The 27021-nt window shown below is 39.4% G+C and overlaps 1 long non-coding RNA gene across 1 annotated transcript; it reads left to right on the top strand.

The window, feature by feature from the left end:
- The first annotated feature begins 373 nt into the window (after window positions 1–373).
- LOC140512526 (uncharacterized) lies at window positions 374–18354 on the top strand. The gene is made up of 4 exons (XR_011969789.1): window positions 374–823; window positions 3558–3710; window positions 6519–6664; window positions 14926–18354. It is a non-coding gene; the product is annotated as an uncharacterized lncRNA (long non-coding RNA).
- Window positions 18355–27021: the final 8667 nt, after the last annotated feature.

Genomic DNA, 27021 nt, shown 5'->3' with positions numbered 1-27021 from the left:
TGATTTGGAGATTATACTGCAGGGTGAAAGAGAGTGACACTTTAAATTTCACCACGTGCAAAGTATTGATTAAGTATTAAGTCTTCTCACTTTCTAGTTGCTTCTCTGGCTAATCTTTGAAGATACATACTTCCACTCAACATTCAAGTCCTGAGTCTTATTATCCAGCTCAGTGAATTGGTCTTTGTGGACAACATCTTTATTTTTACTTGTTTTCCAGCCATTTTCTTTCCAGTTGTCAATCCATTCATTCAGACCTTTGGTGATAAGTTGATTATTTGGGCACACAATAAGTCTGTCCTCATTTTGGATCTTTGCTTGCTCAATCACTTCTGTTGTTGCTTCTAATGATGTTCTTTAGTTTGTCATCCAGAAGGTGTACCACTTATGTTTAGATCATGGTCTCTTCCATAGTAGACACCAATACCTCCTTGTGCTCTTTCTCTTCTATTATTTTTGCAGGCATCCATGACATACCCAGTGTTAGGATCTGATACCTGATGTGGTTGCCTGTACAGACTTTTAGAGCCTCTAGTCTGCCAGTCATATTCATAACTCCTTGGACTGTTTTTCCAACTCATCTCCAGTCTCTCCAAAGGCTTTGTGAAAAAAGAAAATGAGTCTGACCTCCAGAGATTGTCTCCAGAGCTGTATTTTGATGATCTTGTTCTTACAATGGTGCCATATAATGCAGAAAAAATAGTAGCACTGATGACTTGGTCTGGTGACAGACCTTTGAGGGGAACTGAACCAAAGATGCTGAAGAAGAGATTGTGTAAGTGAGGAGAAGGAAATATGACACATACAATGTATATAGATTAAGGTGAGTGGAATAGGGATCTGGGTAAGGAATACCAGGGATCTGATTTAATTAGTAGTGCCATGCTTTTGTATAGCGTTTTACATTTTTCAAAGTGTAAATAACATGGAGACTGTTCTCCTTTCATGCCTAGAAGGGTCACAACTCTTCTTCATGATTGCTTTATAACTGCTGCCAAACTTTTCAGAAGATAAAAGGTGGGAGACAAAATCAGTCTAAAATATTAAAGATGTACAAGGATGAATTGTTCTCAAAGGAAAAAATGTATCTATTTTTCCAACTTAATCCTTTGAAATCTTATTAGGAAAAATAGGCAATAGGCCCCTTATTCCTTTAACCCATTCTTTTTTGTTGCTGTGTCTCCTCCTGAATTCTCAATTTTGAGATATTTTTCTCCCTCAGCGTCAGCGATCACTACTAAAAAGCAAGTCAAATCACTTTACCCTTGCAGACACATGGAACATAGAGTTGAAAATGAGTTGAAAAATTTGGTGAATGGCATAAGGGGCCAAATATGTCATAATGAAGGTATGGAATGCTCAGAATTAAATATGCATTTTTCTGGGAAATTTGAAAGACAAATTTTACACCCTCCTCCTTAGAGAAAGGCAGAGGTCCTGGTACACCTAAAAGGTACATCCCCCAAGATATTTCATTCCCTGAATATGGGGACAAGTCTTGAGATTGCAAGAACAGATATCATAGGACTAGTTTCAAAGGATCGTACATTTAGAACTAGAAAAAACAACAGATATCATCTAATTGTGAGAACCAGAGTGATTTACAGAGGTAGTAGAGGGTTTAGAATCCAAATTCTTTAACTCCAAATGCACAACTACCAAACCAGACATACCACATAACTAGATGATGTGTCAACCTAATTAATGAATCCATGAGTCCATAATGAGTCCTTGATCTCCATTAGGATAGTTGAAAATTCCTGAGCAGGGAGAGTGGCATGGTCTGACCTCTGGTTTATGAAGAGAATTTGATAGCTGTAATGAGAGAAAAAATACGCAGGGAAACCAATTAGGTATCTAAACAAAGTGATGGTAATGGTATTAGAGGGAAGCAAATGGATGTGAAAGATATTATCCAGGTGGATCTGATGAAACTTGACAATTGTGAGTTCACGAGTATTAACTTGAACTGGTGTTATTGGCCTTTTAGAGGAAAGTGGACTCAGGCTACTGATGGAGATTGTGTGAGTGACAGTAAGGATGTTGTATGTCTCCATGCAATAATTGTGGGAAAGACATGTTTAAAATAGGGAGCAGTGGAAGGTGTCCAATAACAGTAATATCATACTTATTAAAGAGTATATGTATCATACTATGAACTTTTGCTGCAGTCTAGTAGGAGATGCCAAGCCATAACCTGGGATGTCTTCTTTGAAGCTTTGATCTTATAGAGCCTGATAGGAGCCCAAACTTTTTCTATGAAAAGAAGGCTTAAGAAAACTTTGCATTCTGAAGAAAACTTAGTTCATTCAAATGTTTATATAGCATGTAATTTGGGTATTGTGTATGTTTTCAAAGGGACACAGGAATAGATACATCTTCAGCATTTCATCTTCCTACTTTTCTCTCAGGGAGACCTTGATTCCTGCCAGGAAAAGAGGCAGTGGGTGGGGGCCCAGAGGCTAGCCCTGCTACTTTTTCTAAGAGAGAGGAACTATGAGGCAATGATTCTATTTCTCTACTTTCTTAAATATTATTAGTCCAGAGAATGTAATTTTTAGTTTCAGGCTAAACTCCTGGTTGCTATTTCTTAATGGAGCAAAGGAAGCCTGAACCTTTATATCCAAGGCTTGAATTCCTTCCCGCCAAATAACAGTTCCACAATGAACACACATAACCAGTAGCAAAGAAACCTATTTATCCAAATTGGTAGCAAAACAGAAAGTATGTGTATGAGAACATACATCAAACAACACAGATTTTACTACTTATAGGGAAAAAGAGCACTCAACTTAACCAAGAATCAGTCTCAGATCTCACCCAAGGGAAAATTCCCTGAAGTATCTAATTTAGCAAACTAAATATTGTGTTTGAAAATTAAGCTAAACTGAGATAGGATGGCCTGAGCATGATCAATTTATTAGTTAAATTGGATATATGACTTCTCAATAACCAAAGACCTCAAGGTAGGGATTCCTAGACTTCATATAGTTTTGGAAAGTAAGGGAGAACAAAGAACAGAGTTGGGTAGATGGGGAAGACAATGTAATTGATTATATCAAGGAATGTGGGCTAGCACCTACATGAGGCTAGTAACTACTCCTCTTTGACAATTAAAGGATGCTAATTGTTTCATGAACCCATCTGCATCTTGTCATCTTTGCTGGGGAATCAAAACTCCAAGATTGGTTCTCATCTTGGAAAGATTAAAAAAATCCCCTAATTGGACAAGGAGGGTCAAGGAAAGATGATATATCTTTTGGGAAGGGTACAAAGTTAACTTGTGAGGGTTAAAGGTAACAAACAAATATCCTGAAAATATCCCAGATGCTACCTGTATGAGAGATAACTATTTTTCTTTAAATTATAATTTTAAAATAATTCACAGGGAAAGCTAAATTCCTGAGCTCAATTCAAGGACATAGAAAAGTGGCTTTAGGCAGATGCAGACTCAGTTATAAAAATCAATACAACGTAAAATTAATTTCATCGTAGAATCAATACAGTAGAAATCAATATAATAGAACTTGAGGCAATTTTAATTTTTATCTTTTCAGGGACGTGGTGGAGAATGCCAGTTCCTTTCATATTGGCTTCTTCCCAGAGCCTTTTTCTCCCTTGAGCTACCTGAAGAAAGGTTGAAATTACCTCTTGAGATGAAATTGCCATCTTCTCTCGGTGCTGAAAACCAGAAGAGCCCACAAAGACCGGTAAGAGCGAAGATATATATCCTCTCCCCTGCTCTTGCTAACTTCTCCCTGCTTCTCATGCAGGTTTGAGGCATGGATTACCACTACTGAGAAGAGAGTCTCATACCAATAGACTATGAGGATTGGATTACATTTGTTTTAGATATAAAGTTCTCTCTCCCATCATCTGTCTTTCAAATATCTTCTTCCCCGAGTCTTTGCCTTTTCAAATCCTACGAGAATTTCAGTCAAACATGATATCTTTCAAAAACCTGCCTGGGTTTATGCCCCAGCCCCTCCTTCACTGTTAGAAGTAATAGCTCTTTCCTCAGAACTCATATTCAACTTTGTTCTTCTTTAGTGAACTGACTTCACCCTGTTCAGTGTTGTAGTTAAGTTATCATTCCTGTTTCACCAAGGAGTGTCAGAAGGGCACTATAAATATGTGACATTTATATGAAACTTTAAAGTGTTGCCAAGTGCTGCACATCATCTCGTCTGATCCTCATCTAGAAGATAGTATGTGTTATTATCTCCATTTTACAGAAGAGGAAATAGATTCACAGAGAGTACACACTATCAATATTGGAAATCAGGAAAACCTGAATTCAAGTCTTGCCTCAGATATAGTAGCTATGTGACCATGACAGTTAATCTCTCAGTGCCCTATATAATGCTAAAACTTTCTAATCTCCACTGGTGGAGGAAGTTTCCAAACCTAGATTTCCCCACACTGAAATTTCAGGCAAGTCCAGATTAAAAAACAAATGAACCATAAGATCCTTGATAAACTTTCATCTCCAGAGAGTTTAATTTTTTAACACTGAGTTTATGTAGAAAATAATAATTTACATTCCTGTATGCTTTAAAGTTTACAAAGTGCTTTTCTCACAGCATCTCTGTGATGTGTATTGCAACTGTACTGTAAATTCCTATAGTAAATATTTACCTCATACTAAAATCAATTTTTCACACAAATGTATCAAAAGTTTGAAAGTAACATGATAATTTTATTACCTATAAAAAACAAGTTGTATGTAATCAAGAGAGTTTCACATACAATCTTCTTTTTCTGTTTAACTTTGCATATGTAAATGTTCTCTTACCAAAAAGTCCTAGATTAAGAATAAAAAATTGTTTTCTCAAAAAGTCTGTCAAACTTCCTCCTCTGAATAACCCTCACAGAGACATTCTTGAACCTTTAAATATTCTGAACCTGTATTGGAATAACAAGCTTTTCAAATTTTGGAATCCAAATATGATCAGAGAGAGAAAACCCTCACAGAAAAATGATTGAGAATGAAAGATACCCTCAGGCATCTTCACTGAGAATAAGGAAGAAAGAGGAGAGAAAAGGAAAGGATTGGGGAGGATCTTTTTTAAAATCTTCTTTCTCCTTCATATCCCTATCTTTCAACGTGGTTGACCTCTCTGTGCTTTGAAGATAGTCCTTTCATCCTTTGATTTCAGAAACAGCATACTATATTGGTTTTCCTATTTCTCAAAAACCTTTGACCTCTTTGTCCTTTTTCTAAACCTTTAATGTAGGTGTTCCTTAAAAGACAGTTTTTAGTCTTTCTTTACTCTTTCTCTCCTAGTTATCTTTCTCTTGTTCTACTGCTTCAGCTTTGCACTTCTACGCTAATACCTAGAATCTTTATTGCCCTCCTAGTGTTTTCTGAGATCCAGACCCACATCTAAAACTGCCCAAACTTATTTCTACTGGAATGAACCACCAGTACCTCAGATTTAATATGTCACAAACAGCTTTTTATATTTTCTCCTAAACCTTAATGTTTCTCCTTCTTTTCCCATTTCTGTCTTTTACACCATCCTTTACTCAGTTACAAATATCATATTTGTAAGCTTGGGCTTGTTTTCTTTGATGCCTTCCTTCCATCTATCTCTCAATTAATTCCCAGTTCCCAAACATTTCATGAATTAATTCCTTCTTTCCCCCTCTTGTCTTGTTGTAACTCTGTATGTGCTTCTTTCTCCTGCTGAAGGGTTTCATAAAGTAACAGATAAATCGTCATTTGACATAACTAAAAAGTCTAGCTTGTGTTATATGTACCAGCAGAGTCTCTTAGACAGGGTCATTTCTGGGTTCACCTACACTGTCTGCCATCTCTTCATTTTCCACCCAGCTATACTCATTTTGTACTTCATGTTCTCAGGAATATCATCATCCTGCAAGATTAACTCAGCCTTGGAACTCAGTGTTATCATTGCTCTTTCTCCGTCTGACTGGAGGGCAGAATGATGGAACTCCTCCCAGGCCTTCCATTTAAGGAGGGGCACCTACATCAGTCATCTTTTCATTTCCTAACTGGCTATGCTCCTTTGAACTTCTCCCTCATGCCTTCAGGAGTATCTCTTCTCCCTTCTCCTTTTTAGCTTCCTTTTGTGTACTGTCTTCCCTCAGATTGTAAATTCCTTGAGGCAAAGGATTGTCTTTCTGTTTTGGTATTTGTTTCCCCAGTTCTTAGCACAGTGTCTGACATATGATAGGTACTTAATAAATAACATTTATTGAGGGGGGCCAGGCCAGGATGTGGTGTGAAAGAAATGACTCACTTGAGGTCTTCCACAAATTCCTTCAGATACCTCTATCTGAATCTGAAAAATTTTAGAGTGGCAGAATCCATTAGGAGACAGAATGTGGTAGATTTCCAGCCCAAGACAGCCTGAAAGATTGACAGGAAGAATCTGTTACAATGGGTTGAGGAACCACAGAGTGTGCAGCTTCTCTAGCACAGACTCAGTCATAGTGGAGTGGGAATGGCCAGAGCAGTCTGAGTCACCAGCTGTAACTCCTAAATCTCTCAGCACAGGACCTGAGTCAGGCAGAGTTGGGTGAGAGAGAAGCACAGGCCTGTAGCAGTAACAGAGGTTGCTTCTGGGGCTATCAACCCCAACTGAATGTGTGAAAGTCACCTACTTGAACTCCAGGAGCAAAGATGGCAGAGTAAACTGTAAGTGCTCTCACCCTCCCTTGTTGACCTTAAAAAGCCCGGAGAATGTTGCCCCAGGAAAAATCTGGGAAGAATAGGGCTAACAGAAGGGGTACAGCAGGCTTTTATCATGGGAGGCTAATGAGATGGGAGGGAAGGGGACCAGTGTAGGGCTCTGGTATCCCAGCAAGCCACACCTTAGGAGATCAGCAGGAAATCCTCAGTCCCAGGGGGATGGAATTGGTCAGCTCCAACAGGAGGACCTCAGGCATGCCTTAACACAGGGAAATTGGGTAAACACTGGTGCAGATGGGGTTTCAACAGAGGCTGAGCCTCCCTGTGCTCTAGAGCAACCTAGCGGAGAAAGAGACTTCTAGCAGCTAGACCATTCATCCTCGACACCTCACACCAAGGCTTCATTGTAACCCTGGGGAAACTCGGACTTCACCTGATCTCAGCCTTGGCACACACCAGCCAGCTCAGCACCAGGTAAGCTACAGCATTAGAGAGCTTATAGCTGAAAGAACCAGAGGCTAGAGCACACAAAGCCAGTAACCAGGCCCCTAGTTCCTAGTACAAGAAACATGGGACAGAGACCTCTGTGCCCCCAAAATAGAAATCCACTTTAAAAGTCAAGAAAAAGGGAATCACCATGAGCAAGAAGCAAATTAGAAAAGTAAAGACCATAGAATCTTATTACAAGGACAGAGAAGATCAAAATATGAATCTAGAAGAGGACACTATAGAAAAGGACTGATACTATAGCCACATCTGAAATCTCAAAAGGCATTATGAACTGGTCTCAAGCCAAAAACATATTCTTGGAAGAGCTCAAGAAGGATTTTAAAAATCGAATTAGAGAAGCAGAAGAAAAACTGACCCATGATTTTAAAAATAAAACTGAGAAAATGAAAAAAGAATTCACTAAAGAGAACAGTTCCTTAAAAAGTAAAATTGTCCAAATACATAAGGAGGTACAAAACATAACTGGAGAAAATAACTCCTTAAAAAGAACAATAAGACAAATGGAAAAGGAGGAACAAAAGCTAACTGAAGAAAGCAATTCATTATAAATTAGAAATGGACAAGTAGAAGCTAATAATTATGAGGCATTGAGAATCACTCAAACAGAGGCACAGAGCCAAGATAATGAAGTAAAAGCAGGGACTTGCTACAGCTCTTATCCACAAACTCAGTCAAATATCTGTAAAAATGACTCAAATTCTGGAGCAGCAGAACTCACAGAATGACAGAATGAAGCAAATCTGCAACCCGAGACAGCCTGGAAGGTCGATGGGAAGTGTCTATTGCACCACTCTAGGAGAAGAACACAGGCTGGCACATACAGAACTTGAACAGACCTCAGGGGGACTGAATCACTAGCACCTGTTGTGGTTTCCAGACTTCAGAACCACAACAAAATGTTGAGGACAAATTGGTAGGTCAGTGGTAAAAATCTGTTGGACCTGTGTGATAGAGTGCTCCCATCCCAGCCCCAGGGTGGTGGAGGGGGTGGAGAAGCCTGTAGCAGCCATAGCAACAGCAGGGGCAGTGGCAACTGCTTTTTCTGGAGCTGTAAGCCCATGGATTGAGGGGGTATCAAGTGGCTGACAGCGCCCCCACCCCTACTGGAAGCAGAGAACTACCTTAACAAAGACCTCAAAAGTCAAGTAAATGGGTGGGGAAATGAGCAAAAACCAGAAAAAGAATTAGATTATAGAATCTTATTTGGGTGTTAAGGAAGACCAAAATATAAAAAACAGAAGATAAGAAACAGAAGATAAAAAACAGAAGATACTGTTTGATAAACCTAATGAGCCTAGCCTCTGAGATAAGAACTCACTGTTTGACAAAAACTGCCTGCAAAACTGGAAAATAGTGTGGTGGAAACTGGACATAGAGCAATGCATAACAATACTAGAATAAAGTCAAAATCTGATACTATATACAAACTAGGGGGCAATGAATAGTTTATTTGTCAGATCTATGGAGAATAGAGGAATTTGTGACTAAACAAGAGATTAAAGACCATTATGAGATGCAAAGTGAATAATTTTGAATCCATTAAATTGACAAGTTTTTCACAAAGCCAATGCAACCAAGATTAGGAGGGAAGAAGAAAACTGGGACAGAGTCTTTCCAACTACTTTCTGTGATAAAGGCCTCATTTCCAAAATACATAGAGAACTGAATCAAATTTACAAGAATACAAATCCTTCCCCAATTGATAAATAGTCAAAGGATGTGAACAGACAGCTTTCAGAGGAAGAAATGAAAGATATCTATAGTCATATGAAAAAATATTCTAAATCATGATTGATTAGAGATACAAATCAAAACAACTCTGGGGTACTACATCACAACCTGATGGTTGACGAACATGACAAAACAGGAAAATAGTAAATGTTGGAAAAGATGTGGGAGAGTTGAAACACTAATTCATTGCTAGTGGAGCTGTGAGCTGAACCAACTATACCAAAAGGGCTATAAAAATGTATATACCCTTTGACTTAGTAATACTATTTCTATGCTTGTATCCCAAAGAGATCATAAAAATGAGAAATGGAACCACATATACAAAAATATTTATAGCAGCTCTTTTTTTGTGGTGACCAAGAATTGGAAATCAGGGGAATGCCTATCAATTGGAGAACGGCTGGACAAGTTGTGGTACATGAATGTAAGACAATGCTATTATGCTATAAGAAATGGCCAACAGACAGACTTCAGAAGAAACTTGGAAAGACTTCTATGAACTGATGCTGAGAGAAATTAACCAAGTCAGGAGAACATCATACACAGTAACAGCCACAGTGTGTGAGGACTGTTTTTGATAGAATTAGCCCTTCACAGCAATGCAAGGACCTAAAATGTTTCCAAAAGACTCACAATACAAAATCCAGAGAAAGAACAATGCAGTCAGAATGCAAAATGAAGCAGACTATTTTCTCCTTTGTTATGTTTTGTTTTTCTCATGGTTGCTCCCATGTGTTTTAATTTTTCTATGCAACGTGACTAATGTGAAAATAAGTTTAATAGGAATTCATGTGTAGAACTTATATAAGATTGCATGCTGTCTTGGGAAGGGAAGAGGGGTTGAGAGAAATTTGGAACTTATGGAAGTTATTGTTGAAAAGTGAAAATAAATTAATAAATTTTGGGAGAAAGATGCAATGATAAAAATAAATAATATTTATTGACTGACTGGTACAATCTTGGACAATGGACAGTTGATGCTCTTATGATGTCATGGTAACCTTAGGTCTCTTGTTACTGATTCAGGGTCTGGAGGCTCAGTCTGTTCCAGGTGTCTGAGGAAAAAAAATCTAGTTTTCTCTTCAAACTAGGATGCAGTCCTTTCAGGAGAGAGTACTATCCTTTTCAATCACTAGATAACAGGGAATACTTTGTAGCCACCAAGATCACAAAGTGAGAGTGGAGGTCCAGGTTTCTGTCTTTTGGAGCCTTTGAAATAACATTTCCTCTTTTTCCAGATTTTACTGGTGAGATAAAGGCTCTTCAAAACCAGGTTGGGAAAGGGATCAATGTCAAAATTCTCCAGAGATAAATAAGATAGGAATTCTCTTGGAGCTAAGAGTGTGAGAATGAAAAGGATGGAGACCTGAGTGAACTGCATATTAGGAAGATTGTTGTGGCTGTTTGGCCTTCATTCTTGAAGAGGACCATGATGTCAGGGAGGCGATGCCATGATGTGCAAGTAACTTGGATCTGAATGAGGGAGGGCTGTGAGAAGTCACCAGCCTCATTTTCTCCTCTGGAGCCATTTGGGTCAAGAGGCAATACAGATCAGGAGGACTGGAGATGGCTCTGGAAGCAGTGGGAGACCTAGCCTTTAGGTCTTTAACAGGTCTCACTTTGACTGAGGCAAGGGCTATTCATTGATCAAGGTTAGATAAGAAATGAGGCAGAGAACAGTCTTTTTTACCTGCCAAGTTCTGGGAGCAGAAGACCCTGAGGGTTTCTGGTCAAAAGAGAAATAATTGCTATTTGGGACAATCAAGGCCCAAACAACGACGATGTGGGTTTTGGCCTGGGACTTCTTGGTCAATCAGTTGAGAACCAGAGTGATTTGAATTTAAGGAAAAAAATAATTTCTAGCTTGTAAAGCCCCAAGATATCTCTCTAGTAGGAAGAACAGTGCAATTAAGGCATGGGAGTGGCAATGCTCATATTCTAGGTACTTCAAATTTAAGAACAAGTGCCTTGTGCCTCCTCTATGACCTTGGCCAAAGGCCAACCCTCTCTGAATCTCAATTTTGTTAGCTGTAAAATGAGACTTTCCCAGTTCTAAATACAATGCTATAAATCTACTGTCCCTGTTGTGACAGCCAATGTATAATGAATGGGCTCATGGGATCTCTTCCTATTAGGATCGAGCCAGTCTTCTTAAAATTATAAAAGTAGAGAAAGTCTTTTGACCTCTTGTACCTACCTTGATCCTCATTTATATTTTGATCTACTCTGCAGAAGAGGAACAATGAGAGAGGTGGGTGGGAGGCAGGGGTGTTTTGAGGCTAAAATGAGGTAATAGATATAAAACAAGCCTTAAATGGATCTGAGGGAGGGAGGGCTGTGCGAAATCACCAGCCTCACTTTCTTCTCTGAAGCCATCTGGGTCAAGTGGCAATAGAGATCAGGAGGACTGGAGATGGCCCTGGGTGCACAGGGAGACCTTGACCATTTTCAGTCTTGAGTTTAGACCCTTAAAAGCCTTAAAGGACTATATAAATGCTAGTTTTTTGTATTTTCTCCACAGGCCTACTCCAGTCTAGTGATGACTTCATTTCCTGAGCTTTTTATAGAATTTCAGCTGAGCTCCATCAGTGTTTTATAGATCAAAACAGGGGGTGCTGGTAAATGCTTAACAACCTAGGCTCTCCAGGGGAAAATTGTTTGCAGGCACATACTTTTACATTGAATCTGCTTTATTAATATTTAAGTCTTCAGACAATCAAAAAAATAACCAAGCCCTAATTTTGTAGAGATTGTAGATTTCCGGAAGTGCAAAGGCTCACACTAAAAATTGAACAGTTAGGGCTCGTGGCAGTCTTTTGCAGCTGGCTTCTGCCAGTCCCTGATTAGAGATCACCAGGCAGTGGCAGAGATAGGCTTTAGAACCCAAATCCTCTTCCTCCCAGTAGGAGTAAATTTTCCAAGGAAACGGACTCATCATCTTCAATGGGCAACTTAAACAGTTATTCTCTAACAACATTATTTTCTCAAACCCTTTAGGATAAATATGGGAAGAAAACCCAGGGTACTTTCAAAAGGTGAGAACTTTCACTTTTAGCTCTCCCCAATAGCCTCTATCACATCATTAATCAGTCTTTTTTCAGAGGTCACTCTGAAATTCATGAAATAAGCTTCCCCACTTCTAACCCTTCATATCACCCCCATATACTCATTTTTGTGTAGGGAGGTGGGATGCCGATCAGTCTGATCCTGACCATTTGTAGCTGGTAGTCAGACCTAGCCTGGTGGTTTTAAAAGGGCACTATGCTTTTGAAGTCAGAAGGATCTGGGTTTTAGTATTTGTTATTTCATTTAACATTTCTGTTGGTTTTCTTTCTTGGTACCGTTTAACTCCACTATGCCTCAATTTTTCTGTATATTGAATATAGTGTGGCCTCTGGATACATTAGGAATGTTGTATGGATCAAATGAGGTAATGGCATTTTTGGAAATTTTTGTAAAACTGTAGATTGCTACACAAATATAGCATCTACTTTTATTCAGTTCTTGCCGTCCCTTCCATAGCTGCCTACTCCACAGCCCCCTTTCCATACCTGCTATAGGCTTCCTTCACTCTCACTTACACAATTTCTTCTTTATCAGCCAAGCTGTTCCAGGTCCCTCTAAAATGTCCCTGTCACCAGGACAAGTCCATGCTATTACCATGTGCCCCTCATTGGGTTGCATCATTATGTGTAAGAGACCACAGCCACCAGGCTGAGCAGGTACCCCACATGAAGAATCAATCAAGAACTAAACTTCCTGGGCAAGGGACCACACCTACACCACTGTCTTACCCCTGCAAGCAGGCTATGACTTCACCATTACCATTTCTTGACCATCATAGTATGACAAAGCCATCTTCAGGCTATAAATATCAATCTAAGGCTACAGTTTTACCCTTACTTTGTCCTGAGTACAAGGCCAGTGCAACTGCTGTGACTTTACCATGCAAAGAGAAATGGGTAGTGCCTCCACTAAATCGTAATGAGTTGCTTAAAGCTCTACTTGATTCCAAGCGCTGGACTGAGACTCCTTCCAGGCATGACCGCCTTCCTAAGATGCCACAGCCCTCTAACCATCACACTGAGGAGCTACCACACCTTAACCCGAGGTCCACAACAGCAGCATTAACTGATGGATGTACGGTTGAACTTCCAACTCACTCCTGTTCCCCGACTCGAAACACAGCTGTATCACTACAACTTCCTAGTCCTCAGAGTAAGACTGTGGTGAAACCGACCTATCAGCCTAGTCACCCAGGAACTCTGTCAGAAGTCTTTAGCCGAAAAAGGGCCACAATGTTACCATTACCGTGTCTTAATCAAGCTTCCAAGGTCACAGCTAAGAAAACCTCAGCCCTGAATCTTTTGGTAAAGACTTCGACTCCAAAGTTATCCCATCCTGATCTCCACAGCAAGGTCTTGTCTTTATCAGGATACCCTGATCATCACTCCAGGGCAGGGGCTGCACGGTCATTACATAACAATCACCATTCCAGGGCCAGGACTGCACTGGGCTCAGCATACTCTCCACGTTATTTTATATGGTCCCCTTCACTATATCTGCAGGGCAGAGCTGTTGATAAACCATCATCAGTCACCAAGCACCGGACTACTCCCCAAACTATACCATCAGTAAGGCATAGACACTCAGAAAGGGGTACAGGTGGCAATTGCTCAACATATTTAGACCACTTGGATGGGGCCCCCTTTGTGCCTCTTTCAAGTCCTGACAATCTGTCTAGGGCACCAAAAGGCCCTGATCATTATATATCTAAACCATCATCACACTCTAATTCCCAAGCTATACCTCCACCATGTTTCAGCCACTGCGCTGAGGTTCCATGCAGCCTAAATCATAAGGATATAAATGCATCAAGTACTCCCCAAAGAGTGGAAGTCTTAAAACAGGATAATTGCTGGGACACAAGTCGATCAGTTTCCAGCAAAAAGGCTGAGATTCCATCAGACCCTAGCCAAAATAAAGAGCCTTTCTTGGACTGTAACTACAAAGAACAAACTAGACCAGTCCTTGAGCAAATCTCCACCACAATTCCACCAGTCCCAGATCACCATCTTGAGTCTCCATTATGTCTGGACCAACAGAACCTACCTCCATTGGTCCTAAGTAATCACATTAATATTCCACTGAACCTCAACCATTTCTCTTTAATTCCACGGCATGAAGACCATTGGACTGAGACAACATTAACCTCTGATGATGGAAATGAACCATCAGTTCCTAACCACCTAAAAAAAGCTGCATTGAACACTGATCTAAAGGCAATTTCTCCAGTAGTCCTGGATAACCTGACTATAAATTCAGTGGATTTGCACCACGAGACCCCATCTCCACCTGATCTTAACCACGAGGTTCCACTTCTGCCTGGCCCTATCCATCAGACCACAACTCTCTCTGACTCTGACCACCATGCCAAGGACACACTAGACACTAAAGTCCAGAGCACACTTCAGTCATTCATAAGCCACTGGGAAACACTGTTTGCACGACTCAGCATAAAAGCCATAACTCCAAAAGTCTGGAACAACCAGGAAACAACACAGTCAGATACAACTCAATTTGACTTTAGCCATCAGGTTACAACCCCAGAGAGCCCTGGTCAGCAGGCTGAGGTTATGGGAGATCCTAACAATACACAGAGTAGTTGTATCACAGCCTTAGAATATCAGTCACAGGCTAAAGGAGATCCCAGGAGCACCCAGGGCAGCTGCATTACAACCTCAGAATACCAACTGAAGTCTTCACAGGGTACTAAACACTGGGTTATACCTCTACCAAGTCCTGGGCTCAGTACCAGAACTCTATCAAACTTCTATGATCCTTGGACTCAGGTTGAACTGAGTACTGACCCCCACAGTGAGATTCAATCTGGACTCCAACATCAGATCCAGACTGTGCAGAATACTGAAGTCACATGGTACTTAAAATATATCAAACCTCACATTATTGTGGGTGGAGTTGTTCCTGTTAAAATTGTTAATTGCATCATCTCTTCTATTCCCCAGGAGAAGATTAAAAATGACATCCATAAGCAGATTCTTCTGAGGAGAATGAGGAGTAGGACTCATCAATTTGCTGAACACCTATCACGTAGTTATAAGGTCTGTTTAGCTTGTGCTTCTTGGATCCCAAATGGTTGTTTCCATGCTCATGCACTGAAATATTCTTCTTGAGCACAATTACTGGCCATATCAATGCCTGTGCCTGGTTCTTCAGAGGAGATGGGAGTGAAATTTGTTCTTCAAATTCCCCAGGCAAAGGCAGGCTCCACTTCTAACATTGACTACTCCAGTTCTAGTAACTTCAGTCCCTCATGCCATTCATGTCTCCTTCCACTCTCCCAGTCAGGAGCCAAGCGTGCTAAATCATCCATTTTACAGTTCCCATCAAGGGAGTGGATAAACTTGTTTGACACAGATTACCACAAATGGGCAAGAAAAGCATCTCGTTTACCCAGGTTTAGATGGAAAATGCCTTCGAAGCCCAATACCACCAGTAAACAGACAAGGAACTATGGGAGATTTGTGAAATCTCTCCTATATAAATTGCAAAGAAAAGGGAAAAATTAAATGGACAAGTGAATGCCTTATGCATTTTATTTTGTGTGTCACTTATTCTTTTTACTCAGACAAACAGAAAACCTGACTTTTCTTTAGGAGTTATGAAGAGCTAATCATGCATCCTCTCATAGGTATGCAGTGAGAGGAGTCACTATGTCCAAGATATTCTTCCCTCTTTCCCGGCTTTACTCTGATTTTCACAGCATCTGATTTTTCTGCTAATTTAGTGAAAAGCATCTCTTTTCCCATTTAACTTGGTAAAAGACATTGCTAAATCTTATTCTTACTCATGTCCCTAACAATTCCCATAGTCCTATACTTCTGAAGTGAATTAGAAAACCAAGGTAAGTATCCAAGTAATAATAAGTTCATTCACTAGGCTAGTTAATAATTAATAAATTGTTGATTTTTCTCATTAACCAAAGACCGCTAAAGGAGATACTGAATGCTTTACATTTTTTTGAAAGGGAATACCCCTGAAAGGACAAATGAACTCTGACTGGTAGACATTTAAATGGGGAGGAGGGCTAAAAGTCTTCAGCTGCTCCTGCTGAGTATGTGGCTTGATTATGAAACTTTGCCCTTTCTAGCAATCTGAACAAAGAAATCCCATCTCCCCTCAATTCATCTCCACCCAAACTGGGCAATGATCCTGATGTAGTAGGAGACCCTGGCCTTTTTACGCTAAGGTCTTTAAACAATTGCTATTTATACTCATTCTGAACCATCAAAACCCAAACAACAATCTATTAAGTCACATATCTCCATTGGAATCCCAATGGGGTTTATCAAAGCCTAGTTTACCAGAGCTAATTCCAGGAAATCATCAATGAGGACTATGTGAGATAAAAGAGTTAATTGTTGCAGTCTTCTTGGCGGGGAGGGGGAAACAAACAAACAACAAACTGATAGAACAGAAATGGATCTTCATGTTATGTCCACTATGTCTGACTCCAAGAATCTGTCTTTGACCCTCTTCTTTTCACTCACTATATTATCTCCCTTGATCTCATCAGTTCTCACTGCAAAGAGATTCTCACTCTCATGAGGTCTCCAGAGAGATTAATTATCCTCTCTAAACAGATGAGTACCAAAACTACATATTTAGCCCTGGTCTCTTTCTTGACCTCTTAGCATTTGGCATCTTCAACTGCTTGTTGGCAATTGAAGCAGATGTCTTGTATAAACATCTTATTTTGTTTGAAAAGATTATTTTAGTTTTCCAGGAGCCAAGATGGTAGAGTAAGTAGTAAATTACAGTCACTCTCTCACATTGACCTCTGAACAAACAGAAATAGTGCCCCAGGAAAAATCCTGGAACACTGAAGCCAATGAAAATACAGGTGGAGAGTCTTATTAGCCCAGGAAATTTGGAGGATCAGCAATCTCACTTGGATAAAAGGGGAGTGCATTCCAAAAGAGGAAACATCCCTGCAAGCCAGCAACAAGTCCCACTTCATCAAACCAGCAGGAGATCCTGAGATCCAGTCTGGTGGAAAAGGCAAACACCAACACCAGGACCCCGCCATGTGTCTTAAGCACAGCCAAGGGAACTGGTAGACTCCACCTTGGAGAACCACCCTGTGTTTCAGCACAGCCTAGGGTGGACAGGTGCCCTCTAGTGGCCAGACCTCCATGTGCTTCAGTGTAGCCCTAGAGAAATGCAGAAAAACCCCACTTGGGTTCCAACATACCAGACATACCACTATTAGCATCTCAACTGAGCACTGAGTAAGCTGCCAGACCCCTGCAGCTCCAACTTCCAGTATCTGAGGTCCCAGCACACAAAGCCAAGGAATCATGCCCCTGGTCCCCAGCACAAGAAGCTTAAGACAGTGCCTCCTGTGCTCCAACAGGAGAGTTCAATGTTAAAAGCCAGGAAATAGGCAAAGAACATGAGCAAAAAGCAAAAATCAACATTGACTGTGGACATTTTCTATGGGGAAGGGAAAAGGACAACATTGTTAATATTCCTACAACTGAAACCTCAAAGGGGAATATAACTTGGTCTCAAGCCCAAAAAGCCTTCTTGAAAGAGCTCAAGAAGGATTTTAAAAGTCAAATAAGAGAAGTAGAAGAAAAATTTGGAAAAGAAATGAAAGGTATGCAAGAGAGAGTCAACAGTTTAGAAAAAGAAGGACAAAAATTGGTCAAATGTGGAAAAAAAATGGACTGGAGAAAACAACTCCTTAAAGAGTAAAATTGACCAAATGGAAAAAGAGGCATAAAAATTTACTGAAGAACTCTCTAAAAAGTAGAATTGACTGAATGGAAAAGAAGTTACAAACACTAGCTGAAGAAAATAGTTTTTTGAAAATTACAATTGGTCAAATAGAAGCTAAAGACTGTAGGAGACATCAAGAATCAGTCAAAATCAAAAGAATCAAAAAAATAGAAGAAAGTGTAAAATACCTCACTGGAAAAACAACTGATCTGAAAAATAGATCCAGGAGAGATAATTTAAGAATTATTGGTCTACCTAATTGAAAGTTAGGATAAAAAAAAAAAAAGAACCTGGACAGCATCTTTCAAGAAATTATCCAGGAAAACTGCCCTGATATCCTAGAATCAGAGGGTGAAATAGTTATTTAAAGAATCCACTGGTTGCCTCCTGAAAGAGACCCAAAAATGATGTAAGAACACTGACTTTGTTGTCTTCTTCTGGTTTATGTTTTGATCTTCTTTGTCACTAAAGAAACATTCCATAGTTTGAGTTGTTTTATGCTGTTTGCTTATTTTCCCAGCCAGTTACTTTACTTTTAACTCTTTGTGAAGGTAGGACTCTGCTTCTAGTGTGGAGATGTACTGTCCCAAGTTTCAGGAGTTTTGTGCACCTGTTTTCAGAGATACTTCTAGGTGCCTAGAAATTTTCATTTCTTCCATGGTGGTATGATGAAAGGAGAAGTGTTTACTCGTCTCCTGGCTTTTGCTCTGGTCTGTGAGAGATGACAAGCATTCTTTTCTGCTTTGGTGTAGTGAGGAGGATTCCTCTCCACAACAGCCACAAGCTTTACCATGCCAGTACTCCTCCTCACTCCAGGACCACTGCCCAGGTCTGCAATCCCCATCCAAGCGCAGGCAAAGCAAGAGACTCCTGCCTCAGTGCCAGCAAAGAGATCCCTGCAATCCTTCTTCATAATGACTTGATCCCTCCACTGTCTTTAGGCTGAAGGCTCTGAAAGGAGCTGCTGGTGCTCCTGATGCTGTGCCTGCTGTCTCTCCCACACCAGTGCAGGGCAAGACTTCAGTTCTCTTTCACCTAGGTCCAGACAGACCTTTCCTACTGACTTTCTAAATTTTCTTTGGCTCTTGTGGGTTGAGAAGTCTAGAAACTGCCACAGCTGCCAGTGATTCAGTCCCCTGAGGCAGTCCTGTGTGACCCAGTCTGTGCCAGTGTGACCAGCATTGTTCTGTGCTCCTCTCCCAGCCCAGTGCAATAGAGCTTTCCTGTGGATCTTCCCAATAACCTTGGGCTGGAAATTTTTTTCACTCTGTCATTTTGTGTGTTCTGTTGCTCTAGAATTTGTTTAGAGTAATTTTTTTACAGGCATATGGAGGGATTTGGGGGAGAGCTCAAGGAAGTCTTTTTCCTCCACCATTTTGGCTCCAGCTCTTTTTTGGCCTTTCTTGTAGTTTGGTAATATTTCATTATGTTCATATCCCATAAATTGTTCAGCCACTCCCCAATTCATGGAGCCCTCTATCCTCCTTATTTCCAGTTCTTTGCCACTTTAAAAAGAGCTGCTTTAAGTATTGTTATACACATAAGTCCTTTAATACTTTCTTTGATCTCTGAGACCATACATTGCTGTGTTAAAGGATGAGTACAGTTTAGTGACTTATGGGGAATAATTTTATGTAGTTCCAATTTTCATCCTAGAATAGCTAGATCAACAGTATATTTGTATGCCTATCTTCCTCTGATAAATCTGATAAATCAGGTCAACTACAGAGATGTGTCATGTGCATCTGCATTTTTCTAAGCACTAGTATTTTGGAGCATTTTTATATGTATATTGATAGCTTGAATTTCGTCTTTTGAAAACTGCCTTTCCGTCGCCTTTGGACCATTTATTTATAAGGAAATGGCTATCATTTTTGTATATCTGAATCGCTTCTTTATATATTTTGGATATCAAATATTTATCACAGAAATTAGATGAAATATTTTCCCAATTAAGTCTTTTCCTTCTAAATTTCACTGCACTAATTTTGCTTATACAAAACAATGACTATAACTCAAAAATTGTTTATTTTAGCTATAGGATTTATCTACCACGATTTTGCTCTGTTCATTTGTTTCTGTATGTTATGGACCTCCTCTGTTCTATGGATAGATATAAATATTTTCTAAACTTGTAACTTTGATGACCGCTGCTTTGAAATGTTGTACTACTGGGCTCCCTTCGTTTCCAATTTTTTCTGTCATTTCTCTTGAGAATATCAACCTTTTGTTTCTCCCATTAAATTTTGCTAATTTTCCCTAGCTTCGTAAAGTAATCCCTTGGCAGTTTGAATGGTGTGGTGCTGAATAAGTAAATTAATTTAGGTAGTATTGTTTTTTTATTATATTTACAAGATAACCATGAGCAGTTTATAGCTATTAACTTATTGTGTTCTGTCTTCGTTTCTTCAAAGAATATTCTTTTATTAATTAGAGTTTCTCTGTGTGTCTTGGTAGGTAGACCCTTAAATATTTTATATCTGCAATTATTGTGAATGGAATTGGCCTTTCTATCTCCTTCTGCTGTATTTTGTAGGTAATATATAGAAAGACTGCTGATTTGTATTTTTTATATCATACTACTTTATGAACATTACTGTTTTTTAGTAAATTTTAATGTTTTCTTTTTAGGATGGATTTTCTATGTAGATTATCATATCATCTGCAAAAGAACAATTTTTTTCCATTTTTGCCTATGCTTAGTTTCTCAATGTCTTTTTCATGTCTCATTGCAAAAGCTAATATTTCTAACACTATTTCAAATGATAAGGATGATAATGGAGATCTTTGCTTTACTTCTGATTATCAGAAAAGTCATAATTTTATTTCCATGACCTAGTTCTCAGTTTTATATAGAAACCATTTGTTGTATTAAAGAAAGTTAGTGCTATGAAGATGTTATCCACCCTTACAGAAACAAAGGACAAACAAGTATATTATGGTCTTACATAGATGCATATGAATGTATATGTCTATATATGAGTATGATTATAGATATCTAAGTATACACACGTGTATTTAAGTGTATGTATATGTACATGCATGTTCATATATGTATATATACATATATCCACACACACAGACATATAGCCTTCTTAGAGAGGGAGAGAGGAAGGGGAAAAAAAATTGACAAGGAAGCAAAGAAAAGGTGAACAGCTCAGAACAAATTGTATAAATTTTCTTATATAGGTTTTGTTGGAATGGAAATTTATTGCTATATATTTTGGATCCTCTCATGTTTAGGGCAATGATTTTTTAAAAATTTTGTATTTAAGTTTATAATCTTTCTTCTTCCCTTCTTGAGTAGTTAAGTTTTAAAAAGAAAGTTAGGCTTATTCACGTACTTTTTAGTATTTTTAAACAGAAATGGATGTTGTATTTTGTCAAAAGTTTTTTTTCTGTATTTTGGAAGGAATTATGATTTTTATAATAATCAAAATTATATATGTAATGAATATACCAATAGATTAGATTTTCCAGAATTGCCTCTCTCTTGAGTGAGAGCTCACAATGCAACTTGAAATGATAAATCAAACTTTGACAATACTCACAATCCCTTGCACCCTTCAGCCTGTGTAATTGAAGTGATGTGAATCAAAGACTGTAGAACCTTTCTGTCACAGAACTCTGATACAATGACCCACCAAATAACAATCCCCAAAGACTTGAATCCAGCTTGATCATATATAATATTTTCAGTATGTTGTTGGAATTCTGCAAATATTTTATTTAAAATTTTATAGCAATGTTCATTCAAAGAAAAAATAATTTCACTTTTTTATAAACTGTAAAAATCTGAAAAGCAAGAATCATAAATTCCTTCTATGATACAAATCTGGTCTTGATACCAAGAAAAGATAAATCTTGGTCTTGAAAACAAGGAGAGATAAAACAGAAACAGAATGTTATAGACAAATATCTTTGGTACTTGCTACCTCTTGCTTTTTTGAGTTCTCCTGATTCTGTGCCAGCATCTTTTTGTTTCAAGTTTTTTTTATTGTTATTGCTGTTGTTTGAGTAAGGAACATTTTGATGGACACGGCTTTCTAGTCTATTTTTCTACCTTCTTCATTTTAGGTGACTTCATCCCATTTGAATTCACAGTTATAATTGTTAATGGTTTGTCTTCATTCTTTTCTTTCGTTTTGTTCCCCATCCCTCTTTTTTCAAAGAATGTAGACAGATGAGTGTGCACAATACTGCTTCACATGTTTAAGTCAATCTGCTTCTCTTCCCTGTGCTCAGTTCAAATCAAAGTTCTTATGTTTTCTTCCTTACCTTTGATTCTTCCTGTCATGATCACAAAGGTGCAGTTAGCTTCTTAATTCTCCCCACAATTTTCCTGATCTTCATTGTTGTATTTAATGTATTTCTGTAAAAACCTCTATGTGTGTGTGTGTGTGTGTGTGTGTGTGTGTGTGTGTGTGCACGTTTTCAATCCTTATTTGTCTGGTTAAGATGAAAGTGAAGTTTGCATGTAGCCCACTTCCCCTGTGCCTTCCTCCATGTTTGTATAGTCTTCTCATGAACCCTAATTATGTGAGATTCTAAGTCCCACTCCTTTTCTACCACTTTCTTCTTTACTTTCCTTTTTGCTTCCATTCTTTACTCCTCTTAAGGGAAGCAAAATAAAAAAAAAAACACTTTCAATCTCTCTTATTTCCTCCCTTGAAGGTTGTGAGGGGATACTTGTTTCTTCTCTGCCTCCAACAATGAACAAACATTTATTAAACCACTTTTATATTCTAGGTTGGGCAGATAGGTGGTGCAGTGGAAAGAGAGCTGGGCCTGAAATTAGGAACACTTATCTTTCTGAGTTCAAATCTGGCCTCAAGAACTTATTAGCTGTATGACCCTAGGCAAATCACTTAACTCTGTTTGGCTCAGTTTCCTTATCTGCAAAATGAGCTGGAGAAGGAAATGGCAAACCACTCCAGTATCTTTGCACAAAAACCACATATGGGGTCACAAAAAGTCAGACATGATTGGAAAAGGACTGAACAACAGCATATTCTAGGTGCTGTGCTAGGTGCTGGGGACACAAGTACTATGAAATAATTTGTACCTATAATGAACTTACATTATGATAGGATAGACAGGAAAAATAAAAATATATATATATACAATACAAATATAAATACATACATATATACAAAGTAGCTGAATATGAGATAGTTTGTGAGGTAGGAAACTAGCAGTTGGGGGGAAATGAGGAAAACCTTCTTGTAGAAAACGATGCCTGAGGTGCATCAGAGTGAGAGGAGGGAGTGAGGGAGTACATTCCAGCCATAAGGGATGACCTGTATAAAGGCATGGAGATGGGATATAGATTATTATGAGTGAAAAATATAGAAAAAGCAAGTTTGGCTAAGGGAGACACACACATAAACACACACAGGGGTGTCCATTTGTAGAACTTTTAAGGCTAAACTGATGGCTTTATATTTTATCCTATGGGCAATATGAATCCACTGAAGTTATCTGAGTAAGGGAATTATGACAGGAGATTCTCTGGAGGAAAATTACTTTGACAACAGTATGTGGGCTAGACAGGCATGTTAAGAGGCTTGAGGCAGGGAGAGCAAGTAGGAGAGCCTCAATAAACTGAGAGCTGTTTACCTTCCTATATAGGAAGGTGATATGTATAACTGCTAAAAACTTTATCATTATTAGGGCAGTTAAAAGGAGTTGGCGTAGAAAAAAGACATAGATTATGTTGGAATGATTTTTTAAAAAATGAAGAGGTGAGAAAGAGGGATGTACTGGGAAGTTGGGGAAGAGAGAGGCAGAACAGGAGATAATTAACTCACGTAAAAACGGCAAGCAAGGAAGAGCTTTACAATAGAGGGGAAAATGGGTGGTGGTGGGCAATACTTGAACTTCCTTCTTCAGAACTGGTTCTGAGAGTGAAGGATACATAAGCGCAGCACACACACACACACTCCTTTGAATATACAAATGTAACTTACCCAATAGGGAAATAGGAGGTGAAGGAGATAAGGGTGGGTAGAGGGATAATAAAAAAGAGGACAGATTAAGGGAGACTGGATAGAAGCAAAATAGACTTTTGAGAAGCAACAGGATAAAAAGAGAGAGAAAGAAACAGAAAAAAAGTAGGACAGAGGGAAATACACAGTAATCATAACTGTTAACATAAATGGGATGAGCTCACCCATAAAACAGAAGAAAGATAGGAGAATGGATTAGAAACCATAATCCAACAGTATGTTATTTACCAGAGTCACACTTGAAATGGAAAGATACAAACACAGAGAACTAGAATAAAGGACTAGAGCAGAATCTTATATGCTTCCACTGAACTAAAAAAACATAGGGGTAGTAATCATGATTCCAGACAAAGCAAAGCAAAAATAGGTCTAATTAAAAGTGAAAATCCCAGAAACTACATTTTGCTAAAAGACACCAGAGAGGATGAAGTAATATCAAAATATTTTTACATCAAGTTCTCTGATAAGGCTTAATTTCTCAAATATATATTGAGTATAGAACTGAGTCAAATTTATTGAAATAAGAGCCATTCCCCAGTTGATAAATGGTCAAAGGATACAAGCAAGCAGTTTTCAGAAAAAAGAAATCAAAAGTATATAGAGTCATAAGAAACATCAAAACTTTATGTAGTCATAAGAAAAAATGCTCCAAGTTACTATTAATTAGAGAAAGACAAATTCAAACAACTCTGAGGTACCACTCGTACCTAGCAGAAATGACAAATGCAGGAAGGGATCAGGGAAAAATAAGAACACTAATAAACTATTGGTGGAATGTTAAACTACTCCAACCATTCTGGAGAACAATTTGCAAGTAGTCCCAAAGGGCTATAAAACTGTGCATACCTTTGACCCAGTAATACTAATACTACATCAAAGAGATCAAAAAGGGAAAGGGACTTAATATGTGCTTGTATGCATTGTATCGGTAAGCATCCCAAGAAACACTGGGGGAACTGCTATCACAGGTTCTTATATCTTCACTGATAAAAGGAAAGGGAGCTTTTGAGGACTTAACAATCACTTTAATTAAGCATATGGCATTTCTTTAACCAAGCTTCACCTAGTTAAGGGGAGTCAGCACCCTGAACTTCAAAGAAAATACAGAGAAATCAAAGATCAACAGATATGGCTTCCTCTGCCATCAACAGACAGGTCCAACTGTCTGACCATAGTTACCAGAGAGGGAAGAATGTATCTGGGTTTTCAAAGCCAGGGGGCTCAGTAAGCGGCTTCCCAAGGGGAGAGATGGGGAGAAAATTTGGAACTCAAAATCTAATGGAAATGAATGTTGAAAACTAAAAATAAATAAATTAACAGATAAATAAATGAAGCAATGAAGAAATAAATAAATGAATGAATAAATAAATAAATAGGAAAAAATCTCTTGAAGCCACCTTGGCCCCAGCACCCCCTCAGTACCCTACCCACTTCAGTATCCCTTTACCCTCCCCTCCCCTCTTCCCCTCCCCCCCATTACCTCTCCTCCCTACTCATTGCCCTCTCCTAGAGGGTCCCAGGACTGATGAGAGTGATTCCACCCTGACTACAGACCAGATCCCTGAACTTAACTCCATTGAGACCTACTCCTTTAAGGCAGTCAATAAGCAGAGCCCTCAGACTGTTCTGATTAAGGACAAGGAAGGTCATGTTAAGTCCACCATGAAATGTGTTTCCATCATGCAGTATAACTTTAAGCCATGGGGACAGGGTAAATTGCAAGCCACAAAAAGGGACTTCCTAAGTCCCAGAATGCCAGGATCCCATAGGCTTTGCTGACCAAGTCAGAGTCACCCTCCAGGGGCTCCCTTACATTTGCCTTTTAATTGTGGCCTTGCTTACCAGAATCAGGAGGGTCATTACTATGAAGCCAAAGCCTTGGGTGAAGCCCTTGCTGAGGTTATTCCAGCTCTTTTTCCCCAGACCATAGATCTTTTCCAAAATTAAGAACGTTATATAGGGACCTGATGAGACTGTTTCAGTTTTATAGTTGCTTAGCAGAGGCCTTTGATGCCAATTCCAGCTTAGTCCATGATCAGGAAGGAGGGAGCCACACCCAGTTCCTCTCCTACTTTGTTAATAATCTCCAACCTTCCCTGTCATGATATATCAAAATACCCAGTCAGAGTGGCATATTAAACATCCACACTTGTAGCCAAACTTACCTCCCAGCTTTCTCAGACCTTAGAGGCCTAGATGGAAGTCATCGACCTTAGAGTGAAAATGGAGCTCCAAGCTAAAAAGGATCAAGTTTATACCATGCAGCTTATATAGCTGAAGGCTCCCATCCCAAATCCAACCCCCCCATTCCTGGCCCTGTGAGGGACCACAAGCCTTGTACATGACACTGTTGCAAAAAACCAGGGTACTGGAAGTCTGAATTTAGGATCCACCTCAGGATTATTCAGAATACGGGATAGAGGGGTACCAAAGCCATCCCCTGCAACCATAGGGGTGCCCTGAGGAAAATTTGCAGGATCCAGTTCCCATCTGCCCCTCCTTGCCTCTCTCTCAACTAGGAGAGGTGTCTGTGGTCATACAAGGCCACCCCACCTTCACCTGGGTGGATAGAGGGGCCACTCTGTCAGTCTTCGATCCTTTTAAATTTCCCACCTCCTTGCCTTGGAGTAATGATAGTCTATTGGAGGTGGGGTTTCTTATAAGCCCCTCCAAGCTTTTCAGACCTCTCCTCTCCCTGTCATTCTCAGACAGGACCACTCCATCACACCTTCCTCCTTGTCCCTAAAGTCCTCTTGTCTCTTCCTTAGTCACAATATCCTATCTTTCCTCTCTGCTGTGCTATTTCATCCTTGCTGACTATTAGTTAGAACAACACTTTTATTGCAGCCCTATCCCTCTTGCCTCCAGTCTGAGGCACCTGGGACCCTTGAGGAAACTACCTCTTGCTGAAGTCCCTCCCCAGTTATGGGCCATGGACCATGTGTATATTTGACGCATCTCTATAGACACCCCACAGAAGTTCAAATTGATCCCTTATGCCTCTCCCATGTCTCATCCTTTGCCAGCATCTTCATGCCACTATTGGAAGTGGTAGGCCACTACTCCAGAGTTAAATTTTAAAGGGATTAGTTGTCCTCTGTAACACCCCCATCTTCCCTGTTAGGAAGACTGGTAACTAAGACCTCTATGTCATTAATGTAATTGTTCTGCCTCATTGACTCACGGTCCCTAATCCCCATACCCTTTTATCCTTTATTCCTCTGTTCACTGTCACAGACCTTTGCAGTGTCTTTTTTCTATCCCCATGCACCCCTCCAGCCAATACCCTTTTTAACTTGAGAAGGACAG

Source organism: Notamacropus eugenii, chromosome 6, assembly GCF_028372415.1.
Source record: "Notamacropus eugenii isolate mMacEug1 chromosome 6, mMacEug1.pri_v2, whole genome shotgun sequence".
Classification (NCBI taxonomy): Eukaryota; Metazoa; Chordata; class Mammalia; order Diprotodontia; family Macropodidae; genus Notamacropus; species Notamacropus eugenii.
The sequence above is the reverse complement of the archived record's forward strand: the minus strand, read 5'-3'. Positions and strand labels throughout refer to the sequence as shown.